Below are 18,843 nucleotides of genomic sequence, written 5' to 3'. Positions count from 1 at the left end.
AGGGAGTAGTACTCAACAACATCCAGCAGATGGCCATGTTTATCTTTATTAATTCGACCCCCAAGTTCGTAAGTACAGCTCTTGGTTGCGGCCTTCCTGAATGACTGCATTTGGTCCACGAGCTTGCTTTTTCTTTTCTTTTCCTTTCTTTTTTTGCCATGGGCACTCCGACTTTCTCCTGCATTCCACAAACATGCATCTTGTTTTTTTGTAAATCTTGTCTACAGACAATCATGATACATGCAGTAAATACAGCTACTTAAATGCTATCTAAATTTCCAGACTCCTATCAAATTAACAATAGAGGGACCTTGGATATAGTGGGCCCCAAATTCAGCCCAGGAATTTAAGATGGCAAGACGTGCGTGCGAATAATAAGTATTACATTTAACACAGCATCTTAGCATCAGGCTGTGGGAATTGAAAGAACTGGAAGACGGACGGGTCAGGATTGATGGAAAGACGAGTGCATGACGCCCTTGATCAAAACCTGGTTCAGAATACACAGGACCTTAGTCTGCAGCAAAGGTCTGTTGTAATCCCAATAATGAACACAGGAGGGCAGTACAGTACTTATTTTAAGCCTTTATTTGTTGAGAAATGTAGGTCTTTTGGATGTTTTGTTATTTTGGCCATTCAGATTTTGAAACCAGTATGTGGTCACAGTTTAAAGTAAATATTGTACTGCAAATAAAGACACTGTGTACTTGCATAAAAAAAGTAGGAAAGCTCTGCGTGCAAGCTGCAGTGTAACCTGTCATGCAATGCACAATAAATGAGCTCCATAGGGCAACAGTTCAAAAGGCATTACGAAAAATGCTACCATTGCCACTCCCCCCCCCCCTTTTTTTTAGGAAGCTACACAGATGCTTCATCATAGTAAGAAAGAAAGTATACTACAGATCACAAGTGATGAAATAAATAAGAGTCCGTGGTGTGACCGATCTTCTGCCTAGTGTCAGCCATGGGATAGGCTCCAGCTCACCAGCAACTCCAATGGATGAGGTGAATCAATGAAGGATCTTTGACATTACAGAATTTAAGACCATGCATATTTCTTATCCTGTAATTTGTTGAAGTCGTTATTACCTTTAACCATTTTTAAAAAGAAACAGTTTGGCTCCCATTGAGGAGCTGCGGGAGCTTTGTTTTAGTAGCCAATTCTTTCAGCCCGATCATTCATAAAGCCCAGGAGAAACTTAAGAGTGACGATAAAATCTGTCAGAGTCATACTTGTACAGGGGAAACAGGGCAGCGAAGCAAGAAACACGGCTCAGTTGGAAATAAGCAGAGGAGCAAGTCTCACCACGTTGCTCTGGTTTACGGCTTTGGAAGGACTGACATCACACTTGGAGACATTCATTCTGTTCTGCAATCTCAGAGATGGCAGGGTGTGCGGTTGAGGGTTTTAGAGTCATCTGGGCCGCTGATTTAGAGGTCTTTGCTAGCCTGGTGGATCACGCGATGCGGCTCGAATCAAGTTTATGCCTGTGGATCTTTGTGGGGAAACTTTGCTTTGGAGTCTTCCCCTTCCAAGCCACGTGTGCATGCTGTATCACTGTGTGCCTTTGTAATTATGAGTTTAGGCTTTCGTTGTCTCTCTAGAGGGAACACAAAACCTTATTCAACATGTTTGCTGCTGTCCAGTTCTCGGTCATGTCTACACCAGCACCGCTATGTTGAGAAACCTTTGTTTTTCTATTTGTTTTGGCCTTTTGTCCACATGTCTTTGGCAGCTGAAACCAAAACTCCAGACACGGTGTTGGCTTTCCAAAACCCACTTTTTAGTGTTTGTAGAACATTTGCAATTGTTCTCTTTCAACGACATGAAAATTGTACACCATTATCTCATCAGAAAAAAGGTATTTAACAGCTAAAGAGATTTGTTTTAAGCACTCTTACTAGTCCTTCTATTTGTACCAATTTCCTGTCTAGCAATCATGTAAACAGTGATCATTTTTAAAATACTTAAAAATTGAAATAAATTATATTTACATATGTAGAACTTTTACATACACGTTATCAAATGTTGAAGTACGCTTTAAATATAACACAGTACTGCAAAAGTTGAATAAATTGCCTCATTTGCACATCATTATATGCAAAATATGTCAATCAAATGAACTTTACTTTCTGCAGTTGTCTGGCTGTATTGCCCCATAATTTGAAATGGTTAGAATATCATAGTTAAAAATATTGAACATGTTGGCTGTCCTTCTGTGAGACACGCAACAAAATATTCAGTGGCTTTTAATGCTGACATTCTATGGAAGCTGTGATCTCTTCATAGTTATAGCCCTATACCACAAGTAGTTTAAATCCATCATACCTCAATCTGGCCACAGAGCACAGATGTAACTCTTGCTCTGTGAGTCATTTTCATTCCATTTTGGATAGCTGTCTGAATACATCTAAGAATATAGACTAATTTGAATATTTGTCTTTTGTAGAAACTTGGTAAATGGATCCCACCTAACTATACATACATTTATAAACCGTTTTGATAAGCATGTTACCATCAGGGTACCCTACTGAGTGAGTCATAGATTGCTCTAAACTTTACGCGCTCCCTCTCCAACCATATTTTACATGACTTTGATGAAAGATCTAACCAGTTTGACTCGTATTCAAAGGAAGTGGTATAGTCATGAAGTCATGCAGCAAGCAGCCCGGCACATTTTGGTTTCCAAGTCTGATTTGTAGATTTCATGGAATACATGCATGATGACAGTATTATAGCACCAGGAAAGTTATTAGTTACACCATTAACCAAGCCTTAGTCTTTTTTACATGGCTTTCCAGCGCATCTTTATTTCTTCCATGAATACACTTGTGACCTCCATTTGATTACTGAAGCACTCCTGTTAACCTGGATGGAATACTTCACCGGTATATGTACTCTACAGTATATTATTGTATGTGTATTCATCAGGATTCTCATTGCTATTTAACGACTGGATTCAGGCCAGTAGACATGATTGCAGTTCCACTCGCCGTATGTGCTGAACCTCACAGGAATACGAGAACATGTGTTTCTCATTGGACCATGGTTTCTTCTTACAGACACTCTGACCACACTGACTTTCCCATTGTCAAATTGAGCTCATCCCACTTGATGGTGTAACCTGAAAGAGATGAAGTAGTGATGATGCTAAGGGGTAATCAGCTAAAATCAATGGGATGAAAATGACATTGGAATTAAAGGAGGAAAACGTATCATAAGCATGTCGCTCACTATAACTATAATATATAATATATAATAATATAATAAATATGTGCATATAGTGTGGCGAAACCCACCAATAAGACATATTTTGTTTGCAAAGGGTTGAAATATTTGAGGTATTTTGCAAATACAATTGAAACATCCTGTCAAACACACTTCAATATTTAACTTTTAATTGAAACCTAAAAAAACACAAACATTCCATATGTTTATTTAAATCAAATTAAAAAAAAATGAAAAGAAATACAGGTGGTACAAAATTTACAATGATTTGTGTCACAAAACTATTCTTTCAACATATTCTTACTGTCCTCAAAGTGATGTGGACAACACTGAATCTAGCCTGGTGTACTTGAGAAACACATGTACGTATGTCACAACTTTAATTTATGCTTTATTTTCAATTACTTTTATCTTTTATGTTACCTTTAACAGCACCCATGGGTTGAATTTGGAATTCAAAGAAAGCTAAAAAGAAAGGCAACTACAGGCAGCTTCAAGATAAATGATTCTTGCACAAATCCAATGCAGGTGTTTTTCTCATGAAAGCAGTTGTACCAGGTTGACATTAGGTTTGAAATTGTCACCTAAAGAATCTTCTACTGCAGTTAATGGGAACAGGCAGTTAAGTACATTGCTCTTTATTGTGGAGGGAATCCATGATCAATTAATTTGGTATTTAGATAGGATGGTAGAATCTTTTTCTGAGTCTTCTCTACTCCTGCTTCAAACCATTGGTGCCTTGTGAACATCATGTTGCCCATTCACAATCCCCTAAATTATGACTACTTTTGTAGTTAATAATCAACAGTCTGTTTTGTGTTTATTCGACTACTCAGTTGGATCAAATGGCTATTATTAAACCAAAATTAATGTGATAAAAATGACCCTTCTCCGCAATTGACATATGTTATTAGTTGGGGCGGTTTGGCGCAGTGCTAGAGTTGCCGCCTCACAACGCAGTGTATCTTCTCGAAGGGATCAAGGATCTTGGGATTAGAGGTAGAACTCCATTCCCTGCCCAGTCTATTTGTGATATTTTCCATTCCAGACCTGCCAAAAAAATGATTTCACATTGTGAGTGAGTATAAATTGACGAGTAGCACGCACAAAGCTCAACAATTTCAGAGAGGTATTTGACCGCAGGGGGAGAAGATAGCAATGGCTTCTAATGGCGGGAATGGGTTACTCTGAATTTTGAATGTATGGGGATGCTAAGCCGTACAACAAAGGAGGAAGAAAAATAGAAAGATGATACTGCAATGTTCTGGAATTACAGTGCTTTCTCACTGGGTGGCACTGATGTAAACTGCTCTGACCAGAATACAGACACCACAGTAGTGCCAGCCAGGAGTTGAGACAGCCAGTCAAGAAGACCTGAGTATGAGTCGTACTGTGGGCCAAGCCAGAAAGTAAAGGTTTCATAACCTCACCCAAGGACAAACAAAGTAGTTCATGTAAGAGCATTTCTTTTTAATCATCTCTTGGTATAAGATGATTTCCCCTGGTTTGTCAGAAGTCGGGATGGTGCTGGTGCACTCAGTTTATTTTTGTGCAGTCAGCATTGGCTTGATTCCCACTCATTGACTTTGAATCTGAATAAATTTGCAGATAGCGGTCAGTAAAATAAGAAAGAAAACAGTGTTGTAACATACTATAAAATGCTGTTGTTGTCTAGTTACTTTTTATTTTCAAGTTTTTCCTCCTCATTTCGTTTTGCTGTTCCTTTGGATTGTTTACGGTGAACTTTTTTTTTTCATTGAACTCACAATTGAGAATGGGGACAAAGTAAGAATGATGCGGGAGGCACTTGGTTATAACTGTGTGTTTTATTCTTTTTGCATCTTTAGTCTGTAATAGTTAACATATTTATAAGCTTTAGGATCACAGCAGTTTAACCTTAGGGAAAATTGCACTCTTCCAAGTAGTTTGGATGACCTACGAAAGGTTGTCATTATCGATGGTATTTTAAAGCAAAAAGGTATTTTTTTTCCTAATTTAAAGATGGATGAAGTAACACACTTGGTGAAATTTTAAGGTGTTTTTTTTTCTTATCCAAATGAATTATTATCACAGATCACTGAACGGAGGCCCAGCCATACCTAAAAGCTATTTGATATATAGACTTGGGTTAAAATGTTCTAAGAATCAGTTTGTCATGACTTGTTGCTGTATGGTGAATATGCTTAGCAGTGACAACCATTTATATTTTAGTTAATCTTTTTTCCCATGCTCCCCTTAATATATTTTTCCTGTTCATTCCAGATTTAACCAAGGATCTTGTAGTTTCAGTTATCGTTGTGACACATTAATTTGATTTGTCTGTCTTCTACTCATAGCACGCCAAAGCAAATGTCTGTTTTATATTATAAATTAAATCAAACTAAAACATAGCCAATCCTATACCCAAAGAAAAACGTTCACGGCAAGACCCAGTCAGTCAGTCAGTCAGTCAGTCAGTCAGTCAGTCACTATACTGGATACTTTATGTGTATTATATTCTGCATGAATGTTTTGACAATAGGGTGCAATTCTTTCCAAACAATAGATGAAAGACAAGTGTCAATGTGTGAAGTTAAGTGGGACCTATCATAACGATCTGAAGAAAAAAAAAAGTCCCTTCACTGTAATTATCGTCTGCCTTGAAATAAATCGAGCTGAAGTGCCTTTCTTGAACCCACATTCTGGAGATGTTACAGATGTTCCTATGAATAGATATGAATAGTGTTTGTTCGTGCGTGTGTGTATATAACTCTGGTAGTTGTTATGGTTTGTTTGAACACATTGCCATGGCCACACAGATTGAGAGGTTCTTGCCCTTGCATTTCCCTCATGGGAATATTTTTATGCAGTGGCTGATTGTAAACTCAATTGTCCATTAGGGTATTCTTACTCAAAGAATATCTACTGTGGACAATTATAGAGCAGTTTTTAAAATGCTAGAAGGCTAAGGTGTCAATGGTGTGATTAAACAGTCTCTTGATTTGAGTTGAAAATTACAACAATAAAAAAGTCTGTCCTGAGCATCTTCATCTCTCATCCAAAATCAGATTTATGGATTTAAGGTGCAGTCCCTTATGATCCATCAAGTACAAGATGAACTATATTTCACCACTTCAAAAACAAAGTCAAAACAAAAAAAACTGTACTGTACTCCCCAAATTTGTAAATAATAAAACAAAATTCTGTGAAAACACTAAGAATGGTTAATTCATTAATGTACTCATTCATTTGGTCTCCAAACCTCAGGGTACATAAATATTTACACAATTATTTTTAGAATAGTGAGTAACCCTTAGTTTAAAGAACCATACTGGGTAGCATTCGTCGGCAGGCGCAATTGAGTGCAATGCACCACTTTCAATGCAGTAAGAACCAGCTGCAGAGCAGAGGATTTGGAGCCAAGTAACTGGGCACTACTTTGAAAGTTAATATTGATCAGCCAGTGGGAGGTTGTACCTCCCAAGACATTAGAGAAGGTCAATAGCTCATATTGTACTTGGCGTTCCAATAGCAAAATCACTTATCCTATTTCTAACAATTTCCCCCTTTGTCAGCTGCCAGCTCATTCAACTTTGATACTTTCCTGTTGTAGGTTTTCCATGCAAGAGCATTTTATTTCACATCAAAAATTGTAATGGTGAGCCAACTGCATTATGGAACATTATTTCATTGTAAACACACACAAGCTTACAATTGAAATTATATGCACCTTTGAATTATTGTCAAAATACTGAAATATATTTCATTCCAAAATGGGTAGGCTTTTCTTTACCTTAGATTCTGATTAAGTTTTGTTCACAGCACTGCTGTGCTGGCCCCTCCACTCTTCATCCATTTGGCGAGATGTACAGTAGTACAGGGAACAGTTTAGAACTGGCTTCAGACCAGCTCTGGTTTGGCAAAGGGCAACGCCAAGTGTTTGAGGAGATAAAATGAAATGGAATTACTATCCAACAGCTGCCCAGACGTCTGTTATGACTTAAATCTGAAGAAATCATCTGTTTCAGTGCAATCTGGCGCTGCCCGAAGATCTACCTTGATCCTGTTCAAGTCCAGATGAACACCTGTCTCTGGTTTGGTATGGTGATCTACTTGTTAGGTTACGCCATTACTGTACCTATCAGGATTATTACATATCTGGGTAATGAACTTTTTTTTTTTAATGTAAGATTTGTCTCAAATGATTAAAAAAAAAAAAAAAGGAACAGCTGGCAAACAATGAAACTGCAAATATTATCACTATATATAGTATAATTATTTTTTACAAAACATGGTTTTAGCTTTATTTAAATGTAGCTAAATTTATATAGGGTTATCTGAAAGCATTGATTGAATAAAATCTTTACACAGCTGAGGTCTGCTTGCAATTCCTAATAAACGTACTTTGCCCGCATGGACTCCAGAAATTCAGTTTTTGCTTCTGCACATCACGCATCCTTAATTTAAAGTGAATGAGAGGAGCCACTTCTATTGGCTGTGAAGGTAGTTGGCAGTGTTAACGCCCACAACGGCGCAAATGACCTGTTTTGCACATGTGCTGCAATATCAAAACGAAGGAAACCCCGCATATGCACGCAGTTAAACCACGCTTTGTGCCAGAATTGAGCATTTTATGTCACTCTACTCACTCCCTGATCAAGTAGCTGAAGAAAACAAAACCGCCTTTGTAGCTGTGAGAGGAAGGCACAGCAGGAGTTTTTGGTTCTGTCTCGCCACATGTTTCAGGTTTTGGCTGTTTTGGTTTTAAAATGTCCAGACTATTGTCAAGAAGATAAGAAGATTCAGGTTTAGCATGAAACCATCAATCAGATGTCCTCTTTCCCAGTGTGTGATGAAATATGCATGAATGTGCAGCCCACATGGTCAATAAATTCTCTTGGATTGTACCTGGATTAGAAAATGATATGCTTTCTGAATGCAATCTCTGGTTCTCTGCCAGAAAGGTCAAGAAGATGATGCAGTAGAATGAAATGATAGCAAACGTACAACAAAAAGGCATTCTTCAATGCTTGCGTCAGTATTTAAAGGCACGTTCCCAGTTTGTTCAACTGTACAAATTAGCACAGTTATTTGTTCCAGGCTCCCTGTTGCCCCTGGTTGGCATTCTTTTAAAATTTTTATTATAAATGTGATGTCCATATGGGATGCCGTTTTCATAGAACAATAACAGACACACTAGTATTAACTATTTCTCTAAAGCAGCTGTTTGGCAAGACAATTTAATGCCTGGTTTACACTATACGACTCAAATGACACTTCCCTATTTTTTTTTCTCAATGGCATTATTCTGATTTGCATTATGGCCATGGAAATCATCATTTTCAGATCAGTCAGGGCCTGTACAAATGTTGATTATATAGGCTATGAGATATCTGCCAATACCACTGCAGCATAAACAGACACATCGGATACATAATGTGAATATAATTGCCTTTGACAGTTAGTGAAGTAATAATGAGGTTAGCCTCATTCAAATTGAGGAGGGGAAAGATTCTGTCTCGCACAACCAAATGGTATTTCATTTTTAATACAGTATAAGTCTTACCGTATTTTCCAGACTATAAATCACAATTTTTTTCATTGTTTGGGCGGGGGTGCGACTTATACTCAGGAGCAATTTACGTGTGAAATTATTAACACATTATTATATCATTTCACATGTTATTTTCACACTAAACTGCATGAGGGCACTCTAGGCCTGTGGAATAATTGGAACAGCAACTGACAATGAGTTAGACGTAAGCGACGTAGAAGAGGAAGCACTGCATCTACTACTTCCAGAGTTAGCGGAGTTGTTTAAAAGTGACACCGTGGATGATTTCTTGGATGATTTGAAGAGTTGGATTTAGTGAAATGTTTTATCATCTGCGCTGAATTATATAATTAGTCTACATTTCAGAGGTGTGGCCAAACCAGGCTTTACACATACACTTTTTTTTTTTTCCAAATGTGAGAGACCCCACACATGGTGAGGGAAAAAATCGCCTTGTGTGTTCTTGCTGCTCTTATAGCGTGTGGTGTATACTCAAAATGACCAACACAGCACAGCACAGCACACACAAGATGATATGTCCATCCGCAAACCATATGTCTGTCATAGTACCAAGAATGTAGAAGGCAGAATGGTGGCATCCAGTCTACTGGAAAATAAAAACTGTTGTAGAAGATATAAGAAGATTCAAAATTGTGGTTGCAAGCTCGTCTTGTCATTTTCTTTGTGGTGAATAACTTAGGAGATGTTATACAGCCGCTCAACCTCTTACACTTGTCTGGCAACAGCACAAGCTTCAGGTCGCTTCTTAATTGGCTACTGTAACATTTCAATTCACCATCATGGAATCTGTGGCTTGGCTGAGCTCAATGTTAACCACACACATCAGGATTTGCGATCAGAAATACGGCACTAAAATGAGGTTTAACATTCATTGTGGGCATCGGCCATTTTCCAAAAAGAATGCGGAGGTCAAATAACTCTTAAAGTAGCCCACACCTCAGGATAATCACTCAGGACATTAGAATCACAAAGAAGGGGGAAAGGTTTGAATTTGGCCAGATTGTTTGAACGTTTGGACCTTGCTTTTGTGAAAGGTGACACTGTGAGCAACTGAAAGAGTTACTGGCATGACTACGCTAAACTTTTGTGTGTGTGTGCGCGCGTGTGTGTGTGTTTGTGTTTGTGTGTGAGCAAGTGTGCGTGCATCCATACACATGATTGCACATGTTTGTCTACGTGTGAGATTGCAGAATGTGTGTTTACATTTATGTGTGTATCTATGGACAGATTACTATTTATACTTAGTATTTACGGGAATGAATAAATGTTTATGTGTCCACTGTCGGATGGTCACTTTATGTGTAACAGTGGACAGATATACAGTATACGCAACGTGACAAACAAACGTGATGTGATCATTTGGGTAAAGGTGTTTGCTTAGGGTTATGCCTCACGACATCCCATAGTTGCAACCAGTCAACAAGCATATTTGAGCAGGCTCACCAGCGGGGATCTCTGGTCTTCCCGGCCAATGCTTTTTTTCTTTTGGGACGCTGGACTATCCTTTGGTGTATTGAAAGGCGCTATGTAAAAACAGCATGAAACAAAATGAAGCTTAGTGGTTCGTTTCTTTTATTTTCTTGTTCTCTTGTAGTGAGCGGCTATGGCAAGTGCAATTTTCAGTGGTCCAAGAAGGAATGTCCACATGCTTGTTTTCTTGCTATCATAAGCGATGTATGTAAAGCATTTTAGACTGTAGAATTTTTTCTAGTTTTTTTTGCTGATGTCACACCAAGACACCACACACCGAGGAGGCGCATCAATTTTGGCCATGAACAAAGAGAGCAATGAATAATTTACAGATTGCTCCAAAAAAGATTAATATTATTGCAAATTTTGCAATAGGCTGCTTGTCTGGGCGCCCTAACAACTATGAGTAAATTACACATGCCATCTATTTAAAGATTCAGAGATGATTTATCAATGTCACTGAAAGAATCCTATTGATTTTGTTTGATCGAACAATGTTTGAAGTAGCTGGAATTCGAAATTGAAGCATTTTGTTTTTAAATGAATAGCGTTTTTATGGTTTCTTTTTCTTTATGTTTTTGTTAATCATGCCAATGGAATATTGTCTCAGAGAGACAAAAAAAGAAGACAATGTATTATTTCAAATTTATTGGCGCTGCCACGCTGTACTTCAGAGCCATGTGGAAAGTTTACTTACACTTTATACTTGTTTATTTATGACACAAGTTCCTGATCATATGAATACTGTTATGGGTAAGTGATACAAGTAAAAGATAAATGGTGTCAGTGACTGTTATGTGATACATGTGTTGGCTATATAAATGCAGCTGGTGGAATCAATTCTTCAACTCAGCTATTAGTAAAATGTTCCGTATGCACATGATGATGATCTGTGTTTTATTTATTCTGTATTGTATTCTTTGATTCGAAATAACATGGTCACCATGAACATGGCGTCGGCTAATTAGATTTTTGTAAATGGTCTTTTACTACTACAAATAACAAATGAAATTTAAAAAAAATGCAGAACACAACAGGCTCGAACAGGGAACTGGGAGCAGAAGACAAAGAGGACAAAGGCCAAATAGACACAGATGAACTAAACAGACAAACAGAACAAATCAGCAGGTGTGAGAGGTCAGGTCAAAGTAGCTGTTAGGAAAAACACAGACACTTGAGGGACCAATACAAATACAGACGAGGTTCAATATATAATGTAAGCAGCCTGGACGCGATATTGAAATTTAATTTGACCAAAGCCATCAGCCTATGACTGGATCGAACTTGTTTACTAAACTCTTCTGTGCATAAGTGTGATTTGGCTTAACGGAGGCAGAAATGATGATTGAATTAGTTTTATGGGAAGATGTAAATAGATCCATGTGAGTACGCTAAAATGGCCCAATACTTTCTGTGCATTGGCCCTGTGAACTCCATCAGGCTATGGGTGTGAGGTTGTGAAGATGGGCTCCAGATGGTTGCATGGTGGAAACTTATGGATGAATCGTGGTTTTGTAATGGGAATGTGTGGGAATGGGGTGCTGTAATCTCTGTGCAGATTCTATACCGCGATGAGACCTTCTCCACATATGTTCCTCCCGGGAGGCCTTTTGATATTCAGAGCCCTGTATCTCACTGAGCTCTTTTTTTGGTTTGCTATGAATAGGAAAGTAGACCCTTTTGCTCATTCACTCTCCTGAAAAGTAAACACTATTTTCTCGAAACTTTGTGTGCAAATTTTACTGTCAATAGTTGTCAGTGCCTCAAGTCCAAGACTTCATTTCTAAAAAGAGCATTTGTACTTTTGTAAATGTTCGGTACAGAAAGGGTTCATTTTTTTCCAGGATATTCTACTTACAGTATATTGATATACACCACAGCTAAGGAATTCATCTTTGAATATCTCAACAATGGTGGAAAAAAAATATCTCGTGAAAAATCCTTAACAAGACTTCAAGTTAACTCTGTTCAGCTATTGCAGTTTACCATGACCAGGATGACTGAAAATCTACACAAACACAAATGACAGACTCCCTTTCACAGCAGTAAGTCTCCCTCTTTACCACCCACATTGTCAATTGTTATGAATGTTAAGGTAAGGCGTTTTATGTTTTTTATACGTTACAGTATTAACGGTGGTTAAAATTAGCCGTTAAAATTTCAAGTTTAAACATTCTGTGTACCGTTTTATGATGGCAACCGCTTGACCCTGCCATAAATGATTTTAGTATCATATGATTTCATGAGAAAAAGTCCTAAACTAAACCAGGGTGAAAAATTGTGAAAAATCTGTCCAAAGCGGCATCAACCACCTGCGGGTGGCGCTGTTTCTGTCACAATATGCGTCCAGTAACAAAAATCAAGACTCTACCAGCAGTTACTCACAAACCCCCACACTCACTTTATGAGATTCTACATATGGATGGAGCGTGTTAAGTCTGCACAGCCCACCACTTCTAAAGGAGAGCCGTTGCACTAAGAAAAGAGGGAGAGAGCTATGATGAGATTAAACACTTCAAGATGTTTGTGTGTTGGTTTAGAGCCCAGAATAAAGGGCCACTGAGGGTATTGCATTGTCACATCCTGTTGTTTGTTATGGCATGGACTTTTTTCTTTCTTTCTGGTTTTCTTTTTTTTGTACTCATACACATATCCAACCCTAACCCTATATAGACAATCTTAAAAATGTCCTTACTAACTCATCTTGCTAAAATAGCAGTACTCCCCTCGTAATAGTAAAGCAGGAATAATAGGAGAGGAAATTGTGACTACCATGCTGTATGGAATGTATCAGAACAAGACCTGCTTAACAACCACCAACAATGGAGGAGAACAAGGGTCTTCTGTATCTATTTGGAATGTGGCTGTTGTCCAGAATTAGGAGACACATTTTTTTCAAGAGGAAATTGAGGGCAGCTAGAAAAAAAGACCACAGCATCCAAATGGAGACTGTAGAATACAAAACTGTTATGGCCAGCGCTAAGGCAGAGCAATATGTGACGTTAACAGTATCTTGTATGTCTTTCTTTTTTTTCTTGTACAGAAGTTACAAAGAAAGAGTGATGAGCGATCTCGGCGGATAAGTGGCTAGAAGTGGTTTATATCACCTCGCTATCTGCATGCTTAGAATTTGAATAACAAGGAACTGTGCTGGAAGGCAAGCAGTGGAAAAAGGAGACTGGTAATTTAAAATAATCCATAACCACTTTCCTGTTATTCATGCTGATGATTTTAGAAGCATTCACTCTGTCAACTCTCTACATTAACTTCAGAAGTAAATAAAACAAGTTATAGTGCATATAGTCATACGTAGACTAAAATCAAAAGCATCAAAGATGACCAAAGACACGAATATTCACACTGCTTCAAGAAGACAGTGTGTCCCACTTGAAAGTCAAAAGCTTAAAATGTCCAAACACTATCAAAACCACTGTTTATCAGCATTCCCAAAATTTCCCCCGGCATTCGTGATGTCTGTCTCGACCCACGTCTGCTGGATCGGCCCACGTGCTGAAAGGATGTACAGATTAAAGGCCGGATTCCTCGCTGCAGCTGGATCATTTTACTCTGGGGATTGAAATTCCATATATGTCTGCCTAATCCGAGTTGACAACAAATGTTTTTGTATAAAGTAGACCTGGGACATAAGGTATTACACTATTTTGTGAGTAAAGGAAATTATATCCTATATTTGTAAAACATCACTGTTGACCTCCACTGTCATTGCACTGGATAGAAACAATGAAGCGCTTCATAACTGCAAGAAGTGGTTGTATCAAAGTTGGATATGACTAAATTGGCCTCATCTCACTGCCTAGGCGTCAATATTTAGTACTATACTGACTGCTTTTTAAGTGATGAAGACTAAAATAAAATATAGAAGAATTTATAGGGGTTATAAATGCATGTGCCAAAGATGAAACCCATGACCAGGTTTTCACAATACGTATCATTTGGCTTCATGTTCTACCTATAAACCATCAAATAAGCGTCTGCTTCTCCTCATATGTGTGTATCATATATATATTATATCAATCCGGTCTGACATTCTGACGTGTGGCTCCACTTAACAGTAACAGATTTGTGTCTCGGAATGTTGTTGGATAGAAGCGGCAATGAAAACAGCAGAACAAAGATAATATTTGAATTACTTGCCCGTTCTGAGCTTGTGTGGTATCTGTGGTATCTACGCCATGCTGAAAATATGCATACCAATAATTTGTCTACAGCACAATGTCTACTGAGAGGGTGTTCATGGAAGTGTGTTGGCTAGCAAAAAGGGGAAGGATGCAATATGTGCATGCAAGTCTTTTGTCACTCTACATGCTTGCTGCAAAAATCAAACTGCAAATTTGCACAGCAAAGCTTGTTGGTTAGTTCAAGGGATATCTCGATGTATTGATTTGACTGTAAACAGATCATTTGCAGCCCCCCAAAAAAAAGTCAGACAACCGCTTTTAGTTTCTGTAATTTAACCAACTGAGTTGAGTATTTCAGAAACATATATTGTGTTTAACTGAATTGGTTGATTGGTTAAACTAGTTTTTGAGTGGCCCATTTGGGCTTTTGCCTCAATTCAGTTGTGCATGACATTACATTCTTAGAGAAGTAGATAATAATTAAACGTTCCAACAGTTCGACGCCCACTTTAGTTAACACCATTTTAAGGAAGATGTATAATTTATTAGTGAGTATACCGATCAAAAATAGTTACCATTCCCTCCAACGTTCATCTTGCATTGTATTTATTGTATCAAATTACAACACAATGTGCTAATAGGATCACAATAGGAAACAAGTACTTTTTTCTGCTGTCTGGGTTCATTTTCCACAAGTAGGAACTCTTTGTCTTGTTTAAGTCCCTGAGCACTGCCTCAAATCATCATGGTAAAAGCATTCATACTTACCAATAGCCAAGCACTATGGGGGTTGGGTGAGCCTTGACTCACTTGTGTTAAACAGGACTGCCTCCTCAAAATGGGCTAAATTCAACAAGACAAGAAATAGAACTGTAAAATACATCTTGATCCATGTGGAACTTTTTTTTTTCTTTTTGATACTGAAATGAAAGTAATGGTTTGGCTTTATTTTTGGTCATGGCAGTGGTCACGAGCATGTTTCCGTTATTTATTTTATGTGGCTGTCGAATAGTGACAACTCAGCTCATTTGAATATGGGTCATACTGCAATAGGGCCAGGAGTGTTGGTCGGTATCCGTGTAATTATGTTTAGTCTTAGAAATAAAGAAATACCTTTCTTGTCTTTTAGATCGAGATAGTAGGGGAGGAGACAGGGGCAGGGGACATCTAAATTGATGTTTAAAAGATCCCTTGCTGCAATAGTCATTTTCAATCATCTGCTAAGCACATTATTCCACATCAGCTGGTATTGTCTTTGGGGGCATTTGAATAAAAATAAATAAATAAAACCCTGGAATTGATGTATGAGTAGTAGCACTTAAACAAAACACAAGTTTACGTTCATGGACATTCATCAATCATAATATGTCAGTGTTGATCATAAAGGGAATCAATCTCTTAACCTCTGATGCATTCAAGAGCTAAAAATGACACATCACAGTGATAAAATATTGGGAAAACTTGTCTGAACTAAATTACCAGTTGTGTGACTTTTTGAGGTTGCGAAGGAGTCCAAATATGAATGTTGTGCACTACTGTTAGAAACCTGCCAATCGTCAGTGTGGGTTTAAGAGGCAGAGAGTTTGAAATAACCGAGAGGGTCCCTTGAGTGAAGTGGTCAATTCAAGATGCTGGAAAGACATTTCCATGGCTGTGCATGTGTGTGTGTCGGGGGTGCGTGCGTGCGTGTGTGTGTGTGTGTGTGTGTGTGTGTGTGCGTGCGTGTGTGCGTCTGCAAATGCTCATCTGACAAACCTGAAATGATAGCAATACACTTACCAGGCGGTATGCCACACTTCTCTTTATTTCTTATTAAATTTCCTTCAAATGGCTGCAGGGATGTTTATGCTAACCAGCCACAACATCACAGTCAAATATGCTTCTTTTATTAATATAATAATCAGCAGTTTTGGTTGACAATGTCATCGTGGTACAAGGAGAAAGAGTACCGTATTTTCCGCATTATAAGGCGCACCGGATTATAAAGCGCACCTTGAATGAATGGCCCATTTTAAAACTTTGTCCACATATAAGGCGCAATGGATTATAAGGCGCACCTTCAATGAATGGCCCATTTTAAACCTTTGTCCATATATTTGGACACTCCTGCTGTAGTGGCTCAATATTGGTCCATATATAAGGCGCACCGGATTATAAGGCGCACTGTCGGCTTTTGAGAAAGCTTGAGGTTTTTAGGTGCGCCTTATAGTGCGGAAAATACGGTAGTTGAAGAGAAAAACATCACACAAGACGAGGTAGAAGAGGTAGTATTGTGTTACAGTTATGATAATGACTATAACTGAAAGGTGGCTCCTATTTTGTTCCACATTCAAAATGTTCAGTAAAAGCAACTTAGTGCCACTTTGTACTACAACCACAAGTATATTGGAGTTTTCTTTCAACGTATCATCTCTCATTCTTTACTTTTAAGTATGCTTGGGACATATCCCAAAATACTCAAACTCCTGGATGTTGTACATCAGGGGTCACCAAACTACGGCCCGCGGGCCGGATACGGCCCGCGGGACCGTTTAATCTGGCCCGCCAACCCTGAATAAATTGTATTATTAAACTTTTTTTTTTTTTTTGCTCATTTTGCCTGCAATGACTGCGTTTCCCCAGTAGATGGGGAAGCGCTCGCCTGCGCATTTACTACCGGAAGCCGTGTCAGAAAGCTCGGTGCACACTCACAAGTGCGTGTACGGACATGGCGCACTCGCGCTCTATTTGTATCAGTCCCGAATTTAGAGCGTGGGCTGTGACGACAGCATTCTTGTAATTTGCGCGCTGAGCTTTCAGATGCAGTTTTGCGCTAAAGCCACCCACAAACCTTCCCCTGGAATCCTTCCGTTAAAATGTCGCCCAAGTAAAGCAGTGCCGAGCGTTTAAAAGAGTTGCCAATTTGGCTCGACGTACGCGACGTGACGTTCAGCCACATGAACGTCAACATCTACCCGTCACAGATCGAGGTAAACGGACCAACACCTCGGATCTCGCCTAAGAATTGCCACAACAAATTTTACTCCAGACTATGACGCACTATCAAACTTTAACAAAAAAGACAGCAGTGTCTACAAGCCTACTGGAACCTACAAAAGGATTATAAGGAAGGAACACAAGAACTTTAAGAGACTGCTCATATGTGTCAGAGAGGTTCTGCTCTGACAACTGAGCTGAACTTTTATCTGTTAAGATTGTGCATGGCACAACAGAAAGTTAATGTTCCATGTTTTTTTTTCTATGAAGAACCCAGAGAGAGTTATTTAGTTATTTATTTCCTGTTTTTTCTGTGAAGAACTCAGAGAGGGTTTAGTTATTATTTATTTCATTAATAGTGTTATTATTTGTTTCCTGACTTTTTTTCTGTAAAGAACCTGGAAAGGGTTATTAAATAACCGTTATTTGGTTATGTGTGGCTTTCTGGAAAACAATAATTTTTTTAAGCTCCCCTACGATCGTCACACTTTTTCTGTTACAAACTGCCACCGGCCCGCCATCAGAGAAGGGAAAGGTTATGTGGCCCTCACAGGAAAAAGTTTGGGGACCCCTGTTGTACATGATCTCAACCCCGACCTGGAGAGTGCATGAAATACAGTAGCAACATACTTTTAGTATTTGAGAGCACATATCGTAACACAGTCAGACGGTCCGCTTACACTGCAGTTCCATTGGCAGATATCCATGTATGATTAAAGTCTAATTTGGATCTGAGGAAATTGGATTATATATTTTTTTCCTGCTTATATGACATGGAACCGAACCACATGAGGGAAAAATGAAATGGGATCATTTTAAGCATGTTGTGGAAATCCAACCTTTTATATTAGAAGATGCATGTTAAAAAGTAGAACTCTGGAATCATATTGTGTGACAATTGGGTGCTTCCATAATACTGTATACTGTACACACTGCTCAGTTTAATTGCTTTTCTAAATTAGAATTGTTGTCTACGCAGTACCTTGCAAGGGAAACAAGTTGTGTATTTGTGTGCTGTTTGTATATGTGTGTGTGTTTTTTATTGGTAATGCTACCACGTAACCACAATTTTTCCCAAAGTGATTATAATGTATTAAAAAAACACACCCAAAATCAGGTTTATCACAATCTGCTCATAATATCACTCTCATTGTTTCATGTGTTTCATATTCCCCTGACTCTTCCTAAATAACCACAGCTAGATAAAGCCTCTTGGCTCTGTGAAAAGCCAAAGCCAGCTTTAAGCACCACTTCTCTGTTTTACCACTCTCACGTTTAGTCTTCATCTTTTCCACAAGGATGTGATTTTCCTCCTCGGACATTATCCCAAACCAGCAATTATTTTTCTGCCAATGCAGTGTCCCTGTAATTCCTTCAAACCATCCACGGTCCAAAGACATTCAGGGAGGTCTTTCTCTCGCATGCAAACTAAAGGCTTTTCTCTCTCTGTTTCTCTCTCTCTTTGTCTGTCTGTC

General features: G+C 38.6%; 1 long non-coding RNA gene across 1 annotated transcript; it reads right to left on the bottom strand.

The window, feature by feature from the left end:
• Nucleotides 1–3,382: 3,382 nt before the first annotated feature.
• On the bottom strand, nucleotides 3,383–10,498 carry LOC133157570 (uncharacterized). Its single transcript, XR_009715032.1, has 2 exons — nucleotides 10,227–10,498; nucleotides 3,383–4,279 (listed from the first exon to the last, which is right to left on the bottom strand). It is a non-coding gene; the product is annotated as an uncharacterized LOC133157570 (long non-coding RNA).
• Nucleotides 10,499–18,843: the final 8,345 nt, after the last annotated feature.

This window comes from Syngnathus typhle, linkage group LG7 (genome assembly GCF_033458585.1).
Source record: "Syngnathus typhle isolate RoL2023-S1 ecotype Sweden linkage group LG7, RoL_Styp_1.0, whole genome shotgun sequence".
In the NCBI taxonomy this organism is placed as follows: Eukaryota; Metazoa; Chordata; class Actinopteri; order Syngnathiformes; family Syngnathidae; genus Syngnathus; species Syngnathus typhle.
Note: the sequence above shows the minus strand (reverse complement) of the source record. Positions and strands in the feature narration are given on the sequence as shown.